Below are 6,000 nucleotides of genomic sequence, written 5' to 3' on the forward strand. Positions count from 1 at the left end.
ATACAAAAGTCAATGGAAAACTACACAACCATACACAAGTCAATGGAAAAACTACACAACCATACACAAGTCAATGGGAAACTACACAACCATACACAAGTCAATGGGAAACTACACAACCATACACAAGTCAATGGGAAACTACACAACCATACACAATTCAATGGGAAACTACACAACCATACACAAGTCAATGGGGAACTACACAACCATACACAAGTCGATGGGAAACTACACAACCACACACAAGTCAAAGGGAAACTACACAACCAAACACATGTTAATGGGAAACTACACAACCATACACAAGTCAATGGGAAACTACACAACCATACACAAGTCAATGGGAAACTACACAACCAAACACAAGTCAACGGGAAACTACACAACCATAAACAAGTCAATGGGAAACTACGCAAACATACACAAGTCAATGGGAAACTACACAAGTCAATGGGAATTTACACAACCATACACATGTTAATGGGAAACTACACAACCATACACAAGTCAATGGGAAACTACACAACCATACACAAGTCAATGGGAAACTACACAACCATACACAAGTCAATGGAAAACTACACAACCATACACATGTCAACGGGAAACTACACAACCATACACAAGTCAATTGGAAACTACACAACCATACACAAGTCAACGGGAATTTACACAACCATACACATGTCAATGGGAAACTACACAACCATACACAAGTCAATGGGAAACTACACAAGCATACACAAGTCAAGTGGAAACTACACAACCATACACAAGTCAATGGGAAACTACGCAAACATACACAAGTCAATGGGAAACTACACAAGTCAATGGGAATTTACACAACCATACACATGTCAATGGGAAACTACACAACCATACACAAGTCAATGGGAAACTACACAACCATACACAAGTCAATGGGAAACTACACAACCATACACAATTCAATGGGAAACTACACAACCATACACAAGTCAATGGGGAACTACACAACCATACACAAGTCGATGGGAAACTACACAACCACACACAAGTCAAAGGGAAACTACACAATCATACACAAGTCCATGGGAAACTACACAACCATACACAAGTCAATGGGAAACTACACAGCCATACACAAGTCAACGGGAAACTACACAATCATACACAATGCAATGGGAAACTACACAACCATACACATGTTAATGGGAAACTACACAACCATACACAAGTCAATGGGAAACTACACAACCATACACAAGTCAATGGGAAACTACACAACCAAACACAAGTCAACGGGAAACTACACAACCATACACAAGTCAATGGGAAACTACGCAAACATACACAAGTCAATGGGAAACTACACAAGTCAATGGGAATTTACACAACCATACACATGTTAATGGGAAACTACACAACCATACACAAGTCAATGGGAAACTACACAACCATACACAAGTCAATGGGAAACTACACAACCATACACAAGTCAATGGGAAACTACACAACCATACACATGTCAACGGGAAACTACACAACCATACACAAGTCAATTGGAAACTACAAAACCATACACAAGTCAACGGGAATTTACACAACCATACACATGTCAATGGGAAACTACACAACCATACACAAGTCAATGGGAAACTACACAAGCATACACAAGTCAAGTGGAAACTACACAACCATACACAAGTCAATGGGAAACTACGCAAACATACACAAGTCAATGGGAAACTACACAAGTCAATGGGAATTTACACAACCATACACATGTCAATGGGAAACTACACAACCATACACAAGTCAATGGGAAACTACACAACCATACACAAGTCAATGGGAAACTACACAACCATACAAAAGTCAATGGAAAACTACACAACCATACACATGTCAAAGGGAAACTACACAACCAAACACAAGTCAATTGGAAACTACACAATCATACACAAGTCAATGGGAAACTACACAACCATACACAAGTCAACGGGAAACTACACAACCATACACAAGTCAACGGGAAACTACACAACCATACACTAGTCAATGGGACACTTCACAACCATACACAAGGCAATGGGAAACTACACAACCATACACAAGTCAATGAGAAACTACACAACCATACACAAATCAATGGGACACTTCACAACCATACACAAGTCAATGGGAAACTAAACAACCATACACAAGTCAAGGGAAACTACACAACCATACACAAGACAATGGGAAACTACACAACTATACACAAGTCAATGGGAAACTACACAACCATACACAAGTCAATGGGAAACTACACAACCATACACAAGTCAATGGGAAACTACACAACCATACAAAAGTCAATGGAAAACTACACAACCATACACATGTCAATGGGAAACTACACAACCATACACAAGTCAATTGGAAACTACACAACCATACACAAGTCAATGGGAAACTACACAACCATACACAAGTCAACGGGAAACTACACAACCATACACAAGTCAACGGGAAACTACACAACCATACACTAGTCAATGGGACACTTCACAACCATACACAAGGCAATGGGAAACTACACAACCATACACAAATCAATGGGACACTTCACAACCATACAGAAGTCAATGGGAAACTAAACAACCATACACAAGTCAATGGAAACATCACAACCATACACAAGACAATGGGAAACTACACAACCAGACACATGTCAATGGGACTACACAACCATACACAAGTCAATGGAAAAACTACACAACCATACACAAGTCAATGGGAAACTACACAACCATACACAAGTCAATGGGAAACTACACAACCATACACAAGTCAATGGGAAACTACACAACCATACACAATTCAATGGGAAACTACACAACCATACACAAGTCAATGGGGAACTACACAACCATACACAAGTCAATGGGAAACTACACAAACATACACAATGCAATGGGAAACTACACAACATACACAAGTCAACGGGAAACTACACAACCATACACAAGTCAATGGGACACTTCACAACCATACACGAGTCAATGGGAAACTACACAACCATCCCCAAGTCAACGGGAAACTACACAACCATACACAAGTCAATGGGAAACTACACAAACATACACAATGCAATGGGAAACTACACAACCATACACAAGTCAAAGGGAAACTACACAACCATACACAAGTCAATGGGAAACTACACAACCATACACAAGCCAACGGGAAACTACACAAACATACACAAGTCAATGGGAAACTACACAAGTCAATGGGAACTTACACAACCATACTTATGTCAATGGGAAACTACACAACCATACACAAGTCCTTGGGAAACTACACAACCACACACAAGTCAAAGGGAAACTACACAATCATACACAAGTTAATGGGAAACTACACAACCATACACATGTCAATGGGAAACTACACAACCATACACAAGTCAATGGGAAACTACACAACCATACACAAGTCAACGGGAATTTACACAACCATACACATGTCAATGGGAAACGAAACTACACAACCATACACAAGTCAACGGGAATTTACACAACCATACACATGTCAATGGGAAACTACACAACCATACACAAGTCAATGGGAAACTACACAACCATACACAAGTCAATGGGAAACTACACAACCATACACAAGTCAATGGGAAACTACACAACCATACACAATGCAATGGGAAACTACACAACCATACACAAGTCAATGGGAAACTACAAAACCATACACAAGCCAATGGGAAACTACACAACATACACAAGTCAACGGGAAACTACACAACCATACACAAGTCAATGGGAAACTACACAACCATACACAAGTCAATGGGAAACTACACAACCATACACAAGCCAACGGGAAACTACACAAACATACACAAGTCAATGGGAAACTACACAAGTCAATGGGAACTTACACAACCATACTTATGTCAATGGGAAACTACACAACCATACACAAGTCCTTGGGAAACTACACAACCACACACAAGTCAAAGGGAAACTACACAATCATACACAAGTTAATGGGAAACTACACAACCATACACATGTCAATGGGAAACTACACAACCATACACAAGTCAATGGGAAACTACACAACCATACACAAGTCAATGGGAAACTACACAACCATACACAATGCAATGGGAAACTACACAACCATACACAAGTCAATGGGAAACTACAAAACCATACACAAGCCAATGGGAAACTACACAACATACACAAGTCAACGGGAAACTACACAACCATACACAAGTCAATGGGAAACTACACAACCATACACAAGTCAATGGGAAACTACACAACCATACACAAGCCAACGGGAAACTACACAAACATATACAAGTCAATGGGAAACTACACAAGTCAATGGGAACTTACACAACCATACTTATGTCAATGGGAAACTACACAACCATACACAAGTCCTTGGGAAACTACACAACCACACACAAGTCAAAGGGAAACTACACAATCATACACAAGTTAATGGGAAACTACACAACCATACACATGTCAATGGGAAACTACACAACCATACACAAGTCAATGGGAAACTACACAACCATACACAAGTCAACGGGAATTTACACAACCATACACATGTCAATGGGAAACTACACAACCATACACAAGTCAACGGGAATTTACACAACCATACACATGTCAATGGGAAACTACACAACCATACACAAGTCAATGGGAAACTACACAACCATACTTATGTCAATGGGAAACTACACAACCATACACAAGTCCTTGGGAAACTACACAACCACACACAAGTCAAAGGGAAACTACACAATCATACACAAGTTAATGGGAAACTACACAACCATACACATGTCAATGGGAAACTACACAACCATACACAAGTCAATGGGAAACTACACAACCATACACAAGTCAATGGGAAACTACCAAACCATACACAAGCCAATGGGAAACTACACAACATACACAAGTCAACGGGAAACTACACAACCATACACAAGTCAATGGGAAACTACACAACCATACACAAGTCAATGGGAAACTTCACAAGCATACACGAGTCAATGGGAAACTACATAACCATCCACAAGTCAATAGGAAACTACACAAACATACACAAGTCAATGGACAACTACACAACCATACACATGTCAACGGGAAACTACACAACCATACACAAGTCAATGGGAAACTACACAGCCATACACAAGTCAACGGGAATTTACACAACCATACACATGTCAATGGGAAACTACACAACCATACACAAGTCAATGGGAAACTACACAACCATACACAAGTCAAGTGGAAACTACACAACCATACACAAGTCAATGGGAAACTACGCAAACATACACAAGTCAATGGGAAACTACACAACCATACACAAGTCAATGGGAAACTACACAACCATACACAAGTCAATGGGAAACTACGCAAACATACACAAGTCAATGGGAAACTACACAAGTCAATGGGAAACTACACAACCATACACATGTCAATGGGAAACTACGCAACCATACACAAGTCAATGGGAAACTACACAACCATACACAAGTCAATGGGAAACTGCACAACCATACACAAGTCAACGGGAAACTACACAACCATACCAGGTCAAAAGGAAACTACACAACCATACACAAGTCAATGGGACACTTCACAACCATACACAAGTCAATGGGAAACTACACAACCATACACAAGTCAATGGGAAACTACACAACCATACACAAATCAATGGGACACTTCACAACCATACAGAAGTCAATGGGAAATTAAACAACCATACACAAGTCAATGGAAACTACACAACCATACACAAGTCAATGGGAAACTACACAACCATACACATGTCAATGGGAAACTACACAACCATACACAAGTCAATGGAAAAACTACACAACCATACACAAGTCAATGGGAAACTACACAACCATACTTAAGTCAATGGGAAACTACACACAACCATACACAAGTCAATGGGAAA

The sequence above is a fragment of the Asterias amurensis genome, chromosome 10 (genome assembly GCF_032118995.1).
Source record: "Asterias amurensis chromosome 10, ASM3211899v1".
Taxonomy (NCBI): Eukaryota; Metazoa; Echinodermata; class Asteroidea; order Forcipulatida; family Asteriidae; genus Asterias; species Asterias amurensis.